The sequence below is a fragment of the Mus caroli genome, chromosome 12, assembly GCF_900094665.2.
Source record: "Mus caroli chromosome 12, CAROLI_EIJ_v1.1, whole genome shotgun sequence".
Classification (NCBI taxonomy): Eukaryota; Metazoa; Chordata; class Mammalia; order Rodentia; family Muridae; genus Mus; species Mus caroli.
In genome coordinates, this window is record NC_034581.1 from 23,327,079 (window position 1) to 23,347,864 (window position 20,786).

Consider the following 20,786-nt stretch of genomic DNA (forward strand, 5'->3'; position numbering starts at 1 on the left):
AGAGAGAGAGAGAGAGAGAGAGAGAGAGAGAGAGAGAGAGAGAGAGAGAGATGCGTATGGATAATTTTCTTGTGATTCATCTCCAGAGAAATAGTCAATATATTAATTTTCCTAATGGAACTCAGGGCTGACAAGGAATAATGAGGAGGCTTCATAATGGCCCCATTTTCCATCTGTCCCGCCACATGCATGTCATCTCAGGCCCAGTCAGGACTAGAAGGCAGCAGGGCATCCTACACATCACCAGGTGTGTACATATGTCCTAGAGAACCCCTGGGGCAGAGAGACTTCATATAGTCCAAGCACAAGAGAGACATCGTCACTCTGGTTCTATAACCTGCTCCTTAAATTCCAGGCATTAGAGTAAAAACAAATGCCCCAGCTTGATCCTTCGTGGTACACAAATGCTATGCCATCACTTACCCCAGGTTTCCAAAGCATGCCTCCTTGCAGAAGGTTCGGGATCAGCAAATGTGTCTGTCATGCTTTTATACCATTAAATCATGTTTCTGAGCACATCCTCCACCCCTCAGCAGAGGATAATAAAACTGACTTCTCTGTTGTTGAGAAGATTCAAGCAAGGCGATGTGACAGGCCTGGCATGGTGCCTAGAGGAGGGAGAAGCAAGCAAGGCCTTGTTATTCAGCTGTGCCATCCTAACACTAGGGGCTCCTCGTACTCCTGTGTATAACTCCACACAGAAGCCGTTGGTGAGAAGAGTGTGTTTTGGAGAAGTGGCTGTGCACCAGGGGAATAAAGGGAAGAGGTAGGTGCAGGCAAGAAGCCTAATCAAATGAACAAATGGGTGAGAGAGGGCAGAGAGCAATCACAGGGTGCTCTGGGGACTGCAATGTCTCAGAAGTGAGCTCTTAGGTTTGGTAGTCAAAGGCTTCTCCACCATATCCACATATGTTACATCTGCAGACAGTGGGATGGATTCCTAACATTGATATACCCCATGTCATTCCTCCCATGTAGAAGACTCAATCAATGCCCAGCCCTAAGTACCCACAGTACAAGCATAATCCTGCTCAAGTTTTTTTCTCCGCACAGTTGTCCACACTTCCACATACAGAGGTTAACTCAGAACAGAGAACATCTAGGGTGGTGGTAGTGGACCTTGTGTGAGTATGCACATATGTATGTTGTGTTTAAGAGGCAATTTCCCTCTAATGCCTCACCATTTACCTGAATAGCCTCTGCTAGAAGGCACCCTCTTACATTTGTATCTAAAGACTTCAGCAACCATCACAAATCCACGATGTGAGAAAGAAACGGAAAAAGTCTAGAGTCTGCTGAAGCAAAGTCCTAACTGTGGTTTTGTAAACCTATGTGTAAATGCCAGCAACATCTGTAACAGAACATGTGCATGGTGAGGCATCTTTACATAATAATACAATAGCAAGCATTTTCTGGGAGGACTGTTAAATACTATAGCAGGGAATAATACACATGAAGTCGCTGCCACCAGCGGGACAAAAGGGCTCCAGATGTGGCCTACTAACCTCTGTCAGGCAGTTCTCCTTTTCTCTGCATTATGACCATACTTCATTAAAAAACAAAAAATCCAGCTTCTCACTGAAGGTGACCCCAGCATGAACAGTCATTGCGCTGGCATGTGCCTGCCCTGGGACACCTGACTGCATCTAGACCTACTCTTCTGTGGTCTCCGGTGATTTCCGTGGATATGGGATTAGGTATGAAACAACTCTGTCCTAACCCCAACACATATTCCCCAGCCAGTGGTAGTCACCCTGGAAGTCAAGCCTCTGTCTTCACTCACACCATGATCAAAGGTCACCTGGGCTGTGGGGCCTCCTTAGAAATCCAGGCTGGACAGGAAGAGCCCAGCTTCTGCCTTCAGCCAAACTTTGCTGTGGCCTCTAAAGCAGGAGCACAATTGAATGACTTACTTGACCCGAGCCAGTAACAGACTGAGGACTGTATGTCACCACACAATTTCTAACGTTTACAATTGGGGTTCATTGTTGTTGTAGATTGAACCGCCACCCTCTCCCCCAAACATTGACAGATTTGTTAGAGTTCAAATGCCCAGTGCCTCAGAATATGACCCTTGTGGTAAAAGCGTCTTCATAATGTTAGCAAGTTAGATAAGGAATGTAGTGCAATGTAGGACCAGGAGAAAATCTTGAGACAGAGGGATACAGGAAACAACCCAATGAAGACAGGTGAGAGAATGGATCCCTGGCAGTGGAGAAGAGGGATGTGGCAGATTGTTCTTGATAGTATTTTTCCTTTATTTGTCATGAATATTGTGGCATTACATATTAGGACCCTAGGAAAATTAATGCCACTGTAGACCAGATGCAATATGGACCACCCATGTGAAATAGTTTGTGTCTTCTACTATGAATCCTGCTGAATATTTTTGTAACTATATTTATACCCAAAACTAACATCAAAGTTAATGTTTAAGGCATCGAGAATGTAAGGCTCAAGGCATTGCCATTACACAGGATTCGGAACCATAAGCAGTACTCCCAGACTTATTACCTCGGAGAGAAAGGTACCAAACGTCATGTGCGGCTCCTGTGGAAAGTCTTCTGTGGTTGGTCTTGGGTGTGCCGGTGGACCTGGTTCATGGTTTTGGTTTCTAGGTCTACTTTCCAATGCATTGGATCACCTGTAAGAAAATGTATAAAAGGTGTTTGGTTTTGTTATGCATGTATGTATGTATACAAGCATCACTCTCTCTCTCTCTCTCTCTCTCTCTCTCTCTCTCTCTCTGTCTCTATGTTGTGTGTGTGTGGTGTGTATGTGTAAGCATGAGTGCATATGTGTGTGACTGTGTATGCATCTCTGTGTGTGTGTATGCATGAGTCTGTGCATGCATGAATGTGTGTGTGTGTTTTCACTTTTGTATGGGGGTCAGAATAGACTCCTGTGATATTCCTTAGGCACCTACCACTTTCTGTTTGAAACCAGAACTTTTTTGGCCTGAAGTTTCGCCAAGTTGTCCAGGCTACCTAGCCAGTGAACTATAGGGACCTACCTATCTCTACTGTGATTATTGCAAAGCACTTGACTTTTTGCTTGTGTTTTAGGTGTGGAATTCAGGTTCTCAAGCTTGGGAGGCCCACGGCTTTGCCACCTGAGCTATAATCTGCAGTTCTTAGGCAGTTTGTAATGGAGACTTTAGTGAGTTAACCATCTCTGTATCTTTGTTTCTCCATCTCTGTGAGGCTGTGATGCTCTGTACTCTGGAAGCTTCCAAGGATTCCACTAAACTAAATGAGCCATACAATGTGAAAATACTGTTTTATTTTTTAATATTTCAAAATTCACTTATGTACTTCAGATTTCTAGAGCTCTGTAAGCAAGTTTGTGTGTGTACAAGTGTGTGCGTGTGTGTGTGTATCTGTGGGTGAGCATGTATATGGTATGTTTGTGTGTACATGTTTATATGTGTATATTTGTGTATGTACATATGTGCTTGGTGTGTGTGTGTGTGTGTGTGTGTGTGTGTGTGTGTATGCTTCTAGAATTCTACCATGGAAATTCTTTTCAAAATAAGCAAAGTCAGTAGGAACTGGAAGTGTGTACGCTCTAACCTGAGCAGAAGGCTTGGCAGGCAATGTCATCCAAGAACAAAGCAGCCAGCATCCTCCCTCTGGAGACAAAGCACATTATTGCTGTGACATGCTTCGTCTCCATCTGCTCAGAGGAGAGGAGTGGCTCTCCCATATGCCTTCCCATTGGACTAGGCCTGCCTGTGAGAGCGGCTTGCCCCACAATACAGAACTGAGCGTTAAATAACTTGAGGCTGTTCTCATGGAAATAGCATATGGGTAGTAAAGGACTCAAAACAAATGAATACCTTGACGATTTTTGCTTCGTTATGTGTTAGTGAAAGTGACGTCTACTAATCACTGATAAGGTAATGACAACTTTTGATAGATCTGTTTTTTATTTTTCAGAATTCTCAAGTAATACCCATCAAACTCACTGTTAAAATTATATATTCATGAAAAATTTAAATATCCCCAATTATTCTATATGGTCATATTTTCCATATAAACATAGGCATTTATTTCCTCTAGCTGTACCCAGAGCCAGCGCAATATGTAATTTGCAAGGCTATTTGGCAACTAAGAATGATTAAGACCCTGCTGTTTGCAGTTAATATGGTGCAGAACTTGAGTCTGGGGCCAGGAAGGGAAGTTGGGCTGGTCCTGAACTGTTCCTCTCTTTCTGAATGTGAAACTCTTGTTGATATCATGCCTCGTTTGGTAGACTATTACTGTAGAAATAACAAAAGGAGAGAATAATTTTTTATTTAATACTTATGCATTTTATCTGTAATTTTCATATTTGATGGTGAAGTTCTAAGCATTAGGTTTAGCTGGACAAAATACTGAGAATGAGCCTGAGTGTGGCCCCCATATACACAGTGAAGAGCCACACCGTGACCACAGACCCACTTACCCATATAGTGCATCACCTGTGTTTGTTCTATGGACAGAGGAAATAGATCTGCCCATTATCAGATCCAGTCAAAAGGAGAACTACAAGAAAACTGAGCAAGTATGGTAGATGGTCTGCTGCCTTTTGGTTGCTTTTGCTTACTGAAAGAAAAGAAGTAACAATCCTTCACATTAAATGAGAATGGGGCAAGATCTGAATAGAAGCAGAAGGGGTCCACAGAGAAAGAACTGATCCTCACTTCAGGGGTGGGTCTCCAAAGCACTGCTCATTATCCTAGGAAAGTCCTTAAGATACACACACCAGCAACACCAACAACAACAACACCACCAACACCAACACCAAATTGACTGGAGAAGAAGGGCAAGGCACAGCACTTTGCCAAAGCTGCCTGTTCAGCTTTGTAGGCAGGAGGATGGTGACATTCATTGTGGACAGAAGTGTGGGTAATTAGAAAGTGAGATTTCTGGCCAGATTCTACAATTTTTGGCCGACAAGGACAAAAAGTGGTCTAGGAGGTCATGTGCTACTGAGGATGGTACCCATGGATCCCAAACCAAGAGCAAAATTGAATGACTTCAAAACAAACACAAGACCCTGCCTATCAGCAATGAATCTGTCTCTAATCTTCCAGAAAAAAAAAATGGAATAAAACGAGCAAAACATAGTGACACACAAGTTGCCAACAAAGAGGAACTTGAAAAAAATGTTAGCATATTACTAGCCACAGTCCCAGGGCAGAGGGAGGTAGTCTTGACATTTAAGACTGAAACAAGCCCACAGAGGTAATCAAAAAGGCTCCGTTAAGCACTCCTGAGCAAGATATTCATAGTCCCGACAGTAAAGACATTTGCTAAGTTGCTTTTGGCATCACAGAACTGGTGCTTATAGTCTAGAATGCTTTCTGCATGTCTTACTTTTTGTGTTACTCTGCAAATGTGTTGCAGAGCTTAAAATGAGGAAGGGTTTGTTCAAGTTCATGGTTTTAGAAGCTCCAGGTTCATTATGGCAGGAGACTGGTATGAAGAAGTAGAGCAGCTCATATAAGAATGGAAAGAGAGTTACAAGAAAAAGAAAACAGACATGGAGGGTCCAGAGTCAAAATACACCCCTATGGGGCAAAACATGGGGTTCCAAGTCCACCCAGGGCTAGGGCTGCTGGGCAAGGTGGACTCGGGAAGTTTGATAGCTCACAACCCCACAGAACAGCAGGGAGGGCGTTGGAAGCTGCAGGATCACGCTCTGGGGGTAAGGAAGGCTCAGTCTGGGGTCCTCACAGAACTGCTAGAGTTGGGTTCGGATTCTAGCACCACAGACACCGCTGGATTTCTCAGAAGAGTCAGTCTTGGGGTCCCTGGGCCACACGGAGGCCAGGGACGTCAGGTTCTCACTCTCAGACATCCCAGACGCCACTCTATGTCTCAGAATCGCTGAGAATGACTTGAGACCCTTGGGTGGACTTTGGCTCAGGGACTGAAGGGAAAGGGTAGCAGGAGAGCTATCCTTCGGGGATGAGGGTGTCTGGCTAGCTCAGGTGGCTAGCTTGGTGGGCAGTTGCTTTGGCTGGCGGCCATGGCTGGAGCGCAGGGAGACCTCCTGGCAGGAGATTAGACGCAGCTCTTTAGAGGGAAAAGTACTTCATTGCTCCAGCATGGCGGTTCCGATTTACAAAGATGGTCCATGGTTTTAGGGCATTTATTGTAGAAAGGTAGAGAGAGGGCAAAAGTAGAGAAGCAGAGGTCAGCCACGAACATGTGGAGAGAGGGAGGAGGGAGGGGGAGAAGGAAGTCGAGAGGCGAAAGTAAGAGCAAGAGGGTAAAAGAGGGATTAAGAGAGGGAGGAGGGGGCAAATAGCCCCCTTTATAGTGGGCTGGGCCATCCTGCCTGTTGCAGGGTAACTGTGCAGTTCCGACAGCCGACATGACTGAAGGCCACAGAATTATGGAGCTGATGCCTTGTTTCAGGAGCCTAGTGTCTGGGAGCATGTCCCTTGCAGATTAGTCTGCCTGGTCTCTGGGGTTTAAACCTAGCTCAATCAGAAAACAGGCTGCCTTTCAAGGTTCCACACAGCACTACAAGATCATCCTCCAGTGGTTGAATTCCTTCAGCTACTTCCTAGTTTCCAAAACTCCCCAAAACATATCTACAAATGGGCCAAGATCTCCAATGACCTTGCAAATGTTTAGCTCCATTAGGTATGTGTCCTCCCTCCCTCATCCTTCCCTTCCATTCTTCCTTCCTCCCCACTGTACCCTCTAACAATGAAACATTTTAAAAATGAAAATCACAGGCTTTTCAACAGCATAGGCTTACATTCTGTGGAAAGCATGGAGATAGGGTTTCTGTGCTTGATATCTCCATAGCCTTGAATGGGTTTTCAGTGAGCCTATAGGTAATGCAGTTGACCTAGCTCAGTTTCCTGCCTAAAGGATCCAAGTCCTTTTTCAGGCAAAGCTGTCCTAGTAGTGTGAGGCTGGAGTCTTAGCTCTAAGCTATGAGTTTCTTAGTTTGAGGAAATTGCAAATGAAGTATTTTCTTTTCTTTTTCTAATGAATTGTGCTTCTTAAATACAAGAAAGTGAACCGCACTCAATCAATTAAAATGTGGCTATGAATAAATTGAAACTCTTAGATGTAGAACAATTAGATGTAGACGTTGAGACAGAAAACCTTTTTTTTTTTGATCCTAGTCTATTTATTCTTTTTTTTTAATTTTTAATATTTTTAGCCATCCTGCTGTTTTCAGCCATTGTTGTAACTAATCAATACAACTGAAGTCCTCAGCTGCTGTCGGTCGCTTGGGTCAAGAGAAGAAAACTCAGAGTCTATATAGATGCAAATCCAGTATCTGCATCCTCTCACCTAGATATAGCACGTATGGAAAAGCAAGCCTAGTCTTTTATCTAGTGAGATCTTGCAGTCTGCAGGCAAGGGGAAGGTGTGCATTTTCTTCCTGAGATTCTATTCTCTTAGACCAAGGAAACACGGACTGTTTTCCTTTATTTGAATAATGCCCCACATTTTTCATGCCCCTTTGTGGATTGTCTTCTTCCCTGTTGGGCGTCTCACTGATTTGCCTAGACTGACACTCTCTTGCTGGCCTCCAGCCTCAACCTGCTGAGTGGATGGGAAGTACACCTCTGTACTACCAATTCCAGCTCTTCTGTGCTTTCTACACCCTGCCACCTTCTTCTCTCCTGGCATCTTCTCAGGTTCCTTGAATCTGCTCTTTGGATGGATTTCAGTGTTTGTTAAGCTAATGTCAGAAAGAAGTTGAGCTTACAACAAGACTCTTTCACTCAACTGCATTTCTTAAATGGAACACAAAACTAACTGCTGAAATAGCATACTGTGTTTATTTTCTACAGAGGAAATTACTTGGAAAAACAGCATCCTTGAGCATCATAGACCTTAAGACCCTCTGTGGGTGTGACAGAGGAGATGCAGAAGACAGTGGCAGATAGGGTTCTCTGGATAGATATATGGGCTTTAGTGCTGGCTCATGTCCTAACTTGTTCCATGGTTTCAAAAGGCCCTTAATGGGCTAATCACTGGAGCATTGCTTCCTAGATCTGATTTCCTCCTTGAAGTACCACCTAGGCATTCAGCCTGGAGTTCTCTTTCCTCCCATACCCCATGTGGATCCTGTAGTTGGTACCAACTCTTGGATCTGAGCTCTGTGAATTGAATGATTCTTCTTTCTTCCTTCTTTCCTCCCTGCCACACTTTTTCTTTACTCCCTCCTCCTTATTCATCAATAGAATGTGCAGCCCTAAAGTCAGTCCTGTTGATATGTTTCAATGTGTAGATGTGTATAAGTCTTCTGTGAGTGACATTTACAGAGTAAATGTGACTCCTTATTCAAATATTAATTCCTGAATTCTCATCCTAAACTTCAGAATGTGATCTCTTTTGCCAGAGGGTCTATGCAGAAGTTGAGGGACCTTGAGGTCACCGGGGTGAGTCCTCATCTGATGTGATTGACATGTCAAGAAGAAGGAGAAATATAGAGATTGGCAGACATAAAGGAAATATGGTATAATGGCACGTGGAGAAAATTGTCATTCACAGATAAAGCAGACAGACCACACCTCATTGCCCTAAGAAGGAACTAATTCTCTAGGACTACTAGTGTCCAAAACTATGAGATGATAAATTTCTACTGTTTAAGCAATAACAAGCAGTTCTCTGCAGTGTCCCTAGAGAAAGAAGCCATAGAGAATCTTCTTTACTCAGTGGATGCCACAAGACAAGTTGGACTAGATGACCCACATACGTGTTGGAAGGTAAAATGCACTCCATGTTTAGGGTTTAGAGTCCTCAATAAGGAGTCTGAGCATCTACAGTCTTCACCTCCTTTGTCATCATTTTATGTTTGAGAATTTCATAAGACCAATGGGATTTTATAATATAATTGGTGTGAAAATAAAGCAATGACAGTTGTTCATGGGTGTCCTGGTGTTGTTAATCTTTATTATGAGCTGTTTAAAAGGGGTGGTAGGCAGAAAATAAGTACTACATCTTCTCTAGTCTAAATTTATATCATGCAAACCTATTAAACATATATATATATATATATATACACATATATATATGCATGTACTTACTTGTTTCCAATCATATGTACATATATGTATATATGTGTAGATAGATGCATGATAGATACATACATGCATACATTTATAATACATAAATACATAGATATGTAGATACATAGAATTATTTGGAAAGGGAGACAGGATGGGGAGATGGAGGAGAGAGGATGAGAGTAAAGTAGCTTCAGTGGAAGCAAAGAGTTATAACACACTTGTGGGAAAATGAGACCTGCTGCTTTGTAAAAACAAAAAAGAAAAGAATGAAGCTAGTTTGTGTTCAAAGAGATGTTCTATATCTGCCGATTTTCCATTTCAAATAACAATACTTACTGGTAGAAAGTAGAATTAGCCAAAATAACCAAAATCCATTTTGTTCACAGAAAGAAAATGGGACTGTGTACAGTCTTCGTGGACCAAGCATGGATTGAGCTTCGGCACGTCTGTCTGCTTTTATGTTATCTAGATAGCAAATTGCATCTGAAGTAGCAGCAAACCCAGCAATGGTCCCATCATGCCCATTTACAGCTGCCTAGCATCAGCAATCAGGATCCCGGTGGGTTTTCCTCTGCTTGGATTTAAAGTCATGGGAATAAGGTAGCCATTCCAAGAACAAACATGGCTGGTGGACCATCCCTGCTCAGGACAGAAGACAAACTTCATCATCTTTTCTTCCCCCTACAAACTCACCTTATAAGGGCTTCTTGGGGTTGGGGAGATACATAAATGCATAAACTCCTTGATATGCAACTTTCCTGAGTTTAGATTCCCCAGAACCAGTATAAAAGTGGGCACCTGTAATCCCAGATTCCCACTGGGAAGTCTAACATGTCTTGAGATACTCTGAAGATATTTACTTGGCCCCCAAATAATCCTGGGGCCCAGTCAGGTTCATTTGCACACAGGCATCATTGGGGTCCAGAGTCATAAAGCCCTTAGTTGACTGAGCTCCTTCCATCTGCCATAGTGAGTATCCTCCTTAACTATGATTTCAGGTTCTTCTAGCTTCCTCCTGTTCTATGAAGTTTGCTGGCTCTGCTCCACACGAGGAACAGTTTAGGAGAAAATTTACCCTCTGTATCACTCGAGTCTAAAGGTGAGAACCAAAGGAATTTTCTTCTCAAATCTAAGTGTCTTTAGAAACCAACATGAGCTCAACCAGATGAAAATGGAAATCTCCACCCTCAGGGTACTAAGGATTCTCTTTGTTTTGTACAAATACAAAGTGTGTGTCTGCAAAGAAAAAGAAGAGCTACTGACAAAAGCAGAAGGGGAAGTTTAGAGCCTGATGCCTAAACCCACCCCACCTCTCTCCACTCTGGCAACTTGGGACCAATTACTCATCTCGCCCAAACACTTGGTTTTTCTGTGGTCTGATTGTTTGTTTAAACTTCACTTATTCTCCCTCCACACCCTGAGAAGTCCCAGATGGAATACAAAACTCACAGACTCCTCCAGCCTCCAGCCTTGCTGATTCAGCCACAGCCTCGAAAAGCTGCCAGGCTCCTCCTACTGTCAGGTGCTGCAAGTTGCCCTGCACTGCCCAATCTCTCCCCATTTAAGGCTGTAGATAAGGCCAGATAGGGTTCAGCTCCAGGGAATCTGAGAGGAACTCTGCAAAGCTGAAGGATAGAAATGAAAACTTAACCCTTAAGTGACCGTCATTCCTTCACTGCGTTCTCTTGCACTGTTCTTAGCATCACACACTTTCCTTTTAAATTTTATTACATCTATTTCTGTCTCTGTGTGTGCGTTTTGTGTGTGTGTGTGTGTGTGTGTGTGTGTGTGTGTGCTTGTATAACGGCAGGTATAGAAGTCAGAGAACAACTTGTGGGAGGCAGTAAGCTCTGTTCTTGCTCTGTGTAGGATCTAGGGATCATACTGAGGTCTCCAGGCTAGGAAGCAGGCATTTTTACACACTGAGTCAGCCTACTACTCACACTAAATATCACAATGATACATATGATAATCATAATTTCTGGTCCCCAGACTAAAGTAACAAGCACTATGAAGACAGACAGACTTACTGAGACAAAGAGACAAAGAAAAAGAGAAAGAGACACTCACCCCTTCAGAAAGAGAGGGGAGAGCCAGAGAGGGAGGGAAACAGAGAGAGAGAAGAGAAAGACAGAGAGAGTGGAAAGAAAAATCTGATATGTTTGCTGTAATCCCAAGGAACAGAACATTTCAGCTCTCAGAACTGAAAAAAATACATATTTAATGGCAATGTGAAGATACTACATATCATGTGTGCTAGCCTGGGGTATCAAAAGAGGGAGGTTTATAGGACTGCCACCATTTCAGATTAAACACAGCCCTTCTTCTTATGTGTGGCGTTGTAATCTGGCACAGATGGAAACTTTGAGCCTTTCTGTTCCACTGTTTCTATACATTACACAGGCAATAAATACTGGCCAAACCAAGCTATAATTTCTAAGGTTCCTTATAACTGATTTTTACCAGGGTCAGCTGCTGTAGTTTATGGATCCCCTGGAGAAAGCTGTCCAGGTTCCCCAGTTTTATAGGCCATTTGAAGGGAGACCCCACAAATAAAGTGGATGGAAAGTATGGTCATGTTTTTAATGCTGGAACAGTGAATACAGGGTTTGTGCCTATGTGTGCATTGTGGTTATGTGGTGGGCAGGCTATCCTAACTAACATTTGCTCAGTTTGATTCCTTTCAAGACCACGTTCACCGTGCTCACGGGCCCTTTTGGCTATGGTCTAGGGCTGATTACATGATGGATAACAGATAGGAAAGAGTCCTGAGGTTGAAGGCCAATAGCTTGGTGTTGAGATCCTCAGATGGTCCTTTGGGTTCTGAGTGTGAAATCGGACTCTGGTATAAAATATGAAGACAGGACTGCAAATCTGTCAAGGCGGATTCTAGGAAGAGAAGGAATAGATAAAGAGACTGAGCACATTCAACTTGGAGTCTGGAATGCCACTATTACACAGTTGAAGGAACATATGCCTCTTTAAGCCAGCTCTGTCTCAGAGGAATGAACATGTTAACTTGTCAATGGGGGGCCTTTTAAGGAACATTCTTTAATTTAATCACAGCATGCCCACAAATCCAGCACTGTTATTCTATTTCCTGCTTTATTTTTAATATTTAAAAGAGGATCTCAGGCATCCTAGTTGACCTTGGATATGATATGAAGCTGAGGACAACCTTGAACTTGGATCTTCCTGCCTCTCCCTTCGAGGTGCTAGAGTTATAAGCATGTACTACAATGAACTACAATGCTCAGATTATGGAAAGTTGGAAATAAAATACAGGGACTCGGGCTTGCCATGTGAACTGTCTACCAAGAGAGCCGAACCTCCATCCCTGGGGTTCTCATTTTTCACTGTGTAAAATTTAGAAGTGCTGGTGTCTTGAGAGATGAATGCCTAGAGTTGGTGCTCAGCTGGAAGTTGCACTGAGGGGCATTTGTAAGAAAGGCCTGTTTCCAAGGCCTGAGGCCGCCTTGTTTGGCTGGAGGGCTGTTGTGGTTCACATAAACATGGCATGCTCGATCACCTTACTCTTCCTGAAGGGGGTCCAGGTCTTATTAGGGATATAGAATGCTAAAGCTGAGGCTGAAGTGCCAGCCACGAAGGCTGTTCAGCCTAAGAGGCAGGGAGGATTCCAGTCTCCAAAGAGGTGGCAAGAAGGTGAAATCTGGCCAGTCAGCAGCTGGAAGTGACTGGAGCCAGAAGAGACATGGACTGGGTAGGGAAGGCAGTTCACAGGACCTTTCAGACTGATATTGCTGATCCCCTCAACAGTTCCCATGAAGGAGCAACATATGGATTGGCTTCCTTCAGATCTCAGAGCCTGGCAGAAGAGGTTTGGCAGTCCTGTGAGTCACGATCTTTGACTGAGTTATTTTTCTTTCTTTTAAAGTTTTATTATTTATTTATCTATCACTATTTCCAGTGGTGTCATTGGAAGGTTAATCATAGTTCCTTTCTAGGTTAGTGCTCCCTCTCTGTCCCACTGAACTACGTATACCTCAGCTCATTTTCTTGGGACTTCTTGCCAAGTGTGAGAGCAGCTTGGCTCTTCCTTCTGAAATCAGTGATTTCAAGTCAACAGGTTACTGAGAGTGAAGTGTGCATCAGCTGCAGTCTTTCTTTTCCTAAAGCCATTACTAAAAATCATTTTAATGAATGGAAAACCTGCCCCCTTTTTTAACTTATGTAAGTCGCTCAGGGTTCTGCTAATGTGTGTAGCATCTCAAAGGATCCCTTCTCTATCAAAGCACCTTTCTTAATGTTTAGGAGAGTCTGTGGGCTTACCACTCTCCACTCAGGCTCCTCTAGGCCCTCTTATTCACTAAGCTCTTCTGTATCCTCCTTCCTGGCTTGGGCCCACCCAGCTCTGTCTTAGCCAAGCTATACTACACTGCCATCTCTGAAGAAACCCTTGCCCATTTTCTCTGCCCTCTAATCCTTGCTTGTCTTAAACAAGAATCTTTACAGGCTAGCATAGCCAGACACTTCCTGCTCTGCTCCTTGCAGGAGCTTTCCAGTTGCCTTTACTGTGTTCCATTTGAGCTGCTCTCCTAGTGCAAGGATCTTCATCAGTGACTTTGTTAGTGTTTTAACAAGTACTAGACTGCCGTCACTTTCATGTATTTCTGGGTTAGACTCCTGCTACTTTTCTATGAGCTGTCTGTCTGTGTGTGTCTGTCTGTGTGTGTGTGTATGTGTTTTCCCATGTCTGTGTTCAAATGTTATTCCTAGGGTGTTATCTATCTTGGTTTTAAAGACAAAGTCTATTAGTGACCTGGAAATCACCATGTAGGCTAGGCTGGCTGACTAGAGGACCCCAGAGATTCTCTACCTCCAACTCCCCAAGACTGGGACTATCCCTGGGTCCCGGGTCTCAAGCTCAGTCCTTTTTAGCAACTGAGCCATCTCCCCAACTCTATTAATAAATACTCTTTGTTCTTAATGATAACAAAATATTTCTGAATAAGCACACTCTCTGTATGTGTGTACTTTTCTTGGTCTAGGCCAGGGAAACTCTTGTTCTTGCATTGAAAATTCTCAGATGTCACTATAGTTGAGCCCCAGAGCTCTCTGAAGGTCCTATTTGGGCTACTTGCCTCTCCTCTGTAGTGAGCTAGTGTTGGCTGGTTTGGCTGTCTACTGCTTGGCCATGAGATGTCCATGGGCTTATCTGCTCCTCACATCTACTACACACTGTCCCTGATCATCCCAGAGTCTCAAAGGGCATAAGACACCAGTGTAAGGAGAACAGCAAGGCAGAAACACCCATCTCAAGGTGAAGGGTGCTCTCTGTAACCCAGACCATAGATCTCCACTACCTCTTGAGATTTTTTTTTTAAAGAGTTGCTTTAGTGTTAAGAAGCAGAACAAACCAGCAGAAAGACTCTTCACAGGTACACACCAGCTCATGCCTAATGTTTTAAAAACGTGTAATTTGCCGGGTGTGGTGGCACATGCCTTTAATCCCAGCACTCGGGAGGCAGAGTCAGGCAGATTTCTGAGTTCGAGGCCAGCCTGGTCTACAAAGTGAGTTCTAGGACAGCCAGGGCTACACAGAGAAACCCTGTCTCTAAAAACAACAACAACAACAAAAAAATAAAACTTGTAATTTAAAGTGTTATAATGTTACTCTTTCTACTATTGTTGTTATTAAATTCTAACTTCTTGTTTGGGCAAAATCAAGTGTAAAATTTGTGCTGCAACCTGCAACCAAGAGGATGCAGAGCAGGGACCCTATGACATGTCTAAAAGGCAGGTAGTGTCAATCCCAGGGCTCCCTCAATGTTCTCTTTCTCTGTCCACTTTATGTTTCTCAGCTACTTGTCACTGTGGTGTCACCTTGAGCTGTTTGACCGCTAGAATATATGCCATGTTCACAGCACTATGGGATCTAATTGAATGACAGCAGCAGGCACATTGAACACAGACTTGAATTTTGCTTGAAGTCTAACCTGAGCAGCCTCTGGCAAAGCTACCATGACACACCTGGGGATAAAGCACACAGGGATTGGACCTTTGCGTTTATTCGTGGCTCACAGTAGAAGAAGGGAATTAATTAGTTGAGGAATCAGTAGGTGTTGGTAAGGAGCCTTGGAATCAGGTAATGGAAGGGCTTGGTGCTCCCTGCCTGGCATGGAAACTCAGTCAAGTTTCCTACACACCCTGGACTCTGGGGTCGTTTTCCTGCCATTTTGCAGCAACCCTCTGAAGGCCCTTGGGCAGAGCTAGACTCTTTTGTCTGTGCACGGGCATCTACTTCCTTATCAACGTCTATTACCTGAAGGGCAGTTAGTTAAATTCTCTTCAACTGGTTATGTTCTTGTCAAACAGCCATATTAATACCTGTTTTTATCTTCTTGTGGAGGTGGTTGCAAGGGTCATGAGAGATAACAAACTGGAAAGCATTTGGAAAATATCCAAATGTAAGTTGCTTCGATTAATGACCCCAAGGGTCATTCAAACGCCATCAGAGCGGGATGCTGGTAAAATCGATCTTCAGATACCTTTCTCCAGGCATGACAGGATCATGTAGTCACGATGAAAACTGGCCTTGGGCTTTTTCAGTGTAAGTATGATATGTGAAGATATATGTTATCTTTAAGTTCAAATGAGCTTCCTGTCTGTTGTATGCTAAGTCCTTTTCATATTGTTTTGCTAGACCCATTTCATAAGGAAATACATGCAAGCTACTCTTTAAAGTTGTTTTATAATTTGGAATTAAATTGAGCATGTGTTTATTTTGTGTGTGTGTGTGTGTGTGTGTTTTAATTCTGAGAATGTCACTGTAGACTTAGTCTGATGCCTAACAAAGAGAAACATAATTTAACCTTAAGCCTGGTTTAGACTCCTTTGATATTATGTCATTGTCTTGGGTGTGTATGCATATATAATTTCAAGATTTCCCCACCATCCCATAACACTCTCTCTCGGACAAACTAGTGGAGCAATTCAGAGTGTAAGCACAGATGTCTATGTTAAAATGAGCTGCAGGAATCCTCCATGGATCTGGAGGAGACCAGTTCCCTGAAGAATTTACTCCTATCATCTGAGGATCATGATTACAGTGGAACACAGAGAGTTGAAAGAAATGTGTGGGAAGAAAAAAAAATCAGAAATAACCAGATTATGCAGTTGGCCCCAAATGCAGTCAGATGTAAGTAAAATGCCATGTGCACATTTTAACCACCCTACCCCAGTCACCCTTCATAAAACACATGTAAATAAATACGGATACACAAGAGTTAGCACACAAAATCCCAGGCATTGAGAAAGATAAGGGTTTATTGTTTAATATTTAATTTTAAGATGATCTTGCTATTTCTTAAAATATCTACATCACCCAACATTTACATATATGCCCTTTTATTCTTGGCCCTGGAGGAGATCAAAACCCTACCTCCTTTTTCTCCAAGGGCAGAGAACATATGTTGCCATGTTGCGACCATCCGAGCCCCATGGTGTGGCCTTTTCAAGTTGAACTTAAACCATTTGGTATGTGAGTTCTTTTGGTTGTGGCCAAACATGACTTCCTGTTTCAGAGGAGAAAGGCTTAAAAAGTCCCATAAAAAGACTCAAAGGGCTTCTTGGATATCAAAGGCTCCTTACAAAGCATTGCTTGACGAGTTAAGTGTACAGAATAAGAAACACACGGAATTCATTTCCTTTAAAATGCACGTGGGATTAAGAATTATGGAAAGAGGGGCTTAGAAAAATACATTTGAGTTTTTATCTAAGTTAAAATGTGTAAAACATAGCCCGAGTCGCATTACATGCACAAATCACGCTGAAAGGGCCTCTAATCTGAACGGTTCCATGTACCTGGCTCTTTCTATATGTGCATATAATAACAGAGAATATTCTTCTGCAAAATATTAAGGTAGACTTTTAGGGTTTATAACAGGACTTTTACATTCAAATAAATATCAATTCAAGATGGACATCTTGAGGCCCCTCTACAGCGCCAAGCCTGAGCATGGTCTGACCTCCCATGTTTTGTGCCACCTACTAAATGACATACCTTCTTTGTTTTCAAGCTATCTTCAGGGCTTGGGAATCCTTGCTTTGAACAGCTCCAGTCTTTCTTTAATAGCCATATTTGAGAAGAACAAATTTCACTTAGAGTTGAGACACATCTGGGGAACTTAGGTTTAGCATTTGGGATTACAAAAATCAGATGTGGCTTCTGTACTTGATCCTGGCAGTGGGGTTGTAACTGTCACTGAAGAGCTGGGGGTGGGGGGCTCCTCTTCATCTCAATAGATATAAATAAAATTGTCTACTTATCATGTGTGTGTGTGTGTGTGTGTGTGTACAGAGGACAGTGAACAACAATCTTAGGTACTGTTCCTCAGGTACTAGACACCACTCCCATTGGCCAGCAAAGTCCAGAGTTCCTCCTCCCCTCCCCTCCACTGTACCAGAGTTATAAGTAACACTGTTCATTTTGTGGTTGTTGTTTCAAATGTGGGTTCTGGGGATCAAATTCCTGTCCTTAATACAAGTACATACTTCCGTGCATGCACACTTTATAAGTGCGTGCACTTTCTCTCAGGGTCTCCTTCCTTGCCCAAGTTATCGTTCTTTGCTTTAGGACCACAATGCCTCAATGGGACTCTTCTCAAGAATCAGCTTTTCAGTGCCTGAGTTTGGTGTTTTCCTAGAGGTAGGAGATGTATGAACACACAGGAGACCGCATCTACAAGGTGAGCCCTGTGCCTGGGATAAAGGCAAAACCCCATTCCTATCCTATTTGGCTCCCTTTGGTAGTGGGAAGTAGCCAGTAGAAGCTCAGAAGTCTTGCAGCTCCCATGGCTGGTGGACTACACAGCTGTCCTCTGCGTAAGAGCATGTTCAAAGTCCAGGAAGAGGGTGTCCAGCATCCTCTACGATGTGGGAGAATCTTATTGAACTGCTTCACAAAATGACTCTTCAACGCTCCCTCTTGTGTGGAGTATGCTCATCAGTTGGCACGTGAAGAGGCTTTACCATCCTGAATGTACACATTAGCTGGGGATAATTATGAGTCAGCCCTTCCTCAGTCAGTCACTCTGTAATGCACATCTGAGCCATTTGCTAAGGCAGTTGAAAATTTTCCAGTTAAGAACTCTTGGGAATGTTTGTATAAGGATGCCTCAATATGCTCATCTTCATTGGCAAGTTGAAAATACATATCATGTCAGCGCCTCATGGTGTCAAAGACCTGTTCCTTTAAAATAGTCCCTTGAATGGAGATTCAGAGTTCAATAGCCTGTATCAGTCTTGAGGAAGCAGTCAAGAAGTGTGATTAAATAACATATTTTTCAAAATTATCTATTGACATGACAAAATTGGAATGCTGAAGTCAATTTTTGAAACATAATACTTTAAAGTTGGAGGAGAAATATACCTGCTGCCACCTTCTTCAGTCCATGCAAAAAAATCTGAGAGAGAAAAAGTTTTGCGAAGTAACTACTTTCCAAATCTCAGTTCTTAGAGAACACAATGTGGGATTTCCATGATGGTGAACCAGATGGCCAGTTGGGGATATGTGTCTGGGACTCTCCATCCTCTCTGCCTCCCCTTCATCCATGTCTACTTTGAGCCAAGTGGAACAGTGGCCGCTCCACCAGCCATGCATGGCTCCCCTCTCATCTTCAACCCTCCTTCCATCTGGCCTGGGCAGTGTCCTGACACACGGGTTCCCTTCCAGCCCTCACCACAGATGATGCCACCAGCTGGCACAGGAGCAGAGCTGGCAGCAAGCAGGGCACATGGGAGCCATGGACAGCCATCAGTGTTTGACACAATGCCTACTTTCCCTTTTGTTCTCCTCGCTTCTCATTTCTGTCCTGGATCTTCATTCTCGCTAGAGAACAGCACCTAAGGCAGCTGAGGTAACAGCAAAACTTCTAGAACTTTCTGTCTTTAAACGTCACCTCTGGTACAGGCTGGTCATGTTTCCAGTGTGTTATTTTCCCACTGAAATGTACTATGTGAGGGAGAGGTCACTGGAGGACTCTCCCAGAGGGTTTCTGTTTCTGCTTCCTTGCTGATAGAGATACCTTTCCCAACACCCCTTTTCTTCTTTGGAGTCAAAGTAGCATATCTCTTTATGAAAGGGTCCAGAGGCAGGAGGCTTCACCTTGTTGAGAAGTCTATGACTCAGCCCTGACAAATACAGCCAAGTGTCACAGGGATGATCTCCTGTTATCTTTGCCTTGGCTTTAGGAATAGATTCCCAGCTACTGGAGAAAGGTCTAGGTAAGAACTGAAATAACTCCTGACATTTGTGCACATAGCAAAGTAGCCCAATTTAGATCCTATGGTACAATAAGGCTATGAAAACGACACAAAGGTATAAGAATTTTTTATTTGCCAAATGGGAAAAAGACTATATACCTCAACAATTCATATGAAGTACTTAGGCTAATATATCAAACATGGCAAATTCTTTTTTGAAGATTTATTTTATTATTTTAATTATGTGTGAATGTGTGTGCATGTGTGTATGAGAATGTATCGGTGTGGCCACCCATGGAGGGCAGGCGTAGCATCAGATTCCTTGGAATGGGACATACAGGTGGCTGTTAGCTGCCCTATGTGGGTGCTAGGATTTGAACTCTGGGCCTTTGGTTGAGTTGTAAGTGCTCTTAACTGATGATTCATCATGGTAGCTTACAGAGCAAATTCTTAATGTTATTTTGGATATGAGTCATAATTTTGGTATAACTGTTTCATCACAACCTTATAGGCTCTTGTACTACTTCTTCTCAATAAACATTCCTTGTTTCTTTGGTTATTAGTTAATCTTCTACATTTGGTGTTTGAAAATATATAGTCAAATTAAATACTTAAATGTTATAAAGAATATATGTGCTAAATATCAAGTCTCCTCACAGGACTTCCATGTCTCTCTTCTTAAAGCAGTGACTAGGTCCATGAATTTTCTTGCCTTCCAGATATGTGAACGCATATTAGTATGTACACACACATGCCAGTTCCCTTCTAGAAACTTCTGTTGAATTGTCTTCATGTTCCTTCTCAAGCCCATATTTGTGTTTTCATATTCACCAACTCAGATTTTATTTCTTTCCCCTTGTTCAGTTTTTCAATAACTAATTCTAAACACTGTTTTCTTATCCCCAAGAAATAGTTTTTCAGCCACTCTTACTTTTGTATCTAAGAGGAATATTTTATTTATGTTTTCAGGTTTGCTTTCTTTTGGTCTTATCAATAATGTTTGATTTTTTTTAACATTCATGTATTTAGTGTGTGTGGGGGGGCGGGGGTCAGAAGACAATTATTGCGGAGTTAGTTCTCTCCTTCCACTGTGTGCATCCTAGGGATGGAACTCAGGTCATCAGACTGTCTCTCTGGCCCTTCACTAACTTTTACTCTATTTGATTCAATGATGGAAAGATGACATTAATATTAAAACAATTTTCTTTTTTACAAATAATACCTTTTTTGTATGACTTATACACGTGGTAGAACATGCACCAGCTGGTGTTAGAGCTCATGTCCCCAATTGCTGAACAGAAACTAGTCTGTTAGGACTCCAATATATTTCTTATTTAGCCTAACAATGACTTGCACAAATATGAATTCTGGTGTAGCCGTGGTTCTGAGATAAAATGAATGGTTTGTTTCTCATTGTGTATGGCAGGGTGTTTTCTAAATGCATACAATGTTGATAACATATGTATGTGTGATTACACAAATACACAAATGGAGAGAGAGAGAGAGAGAGAGAGAGAGACAGAGAGAGAGA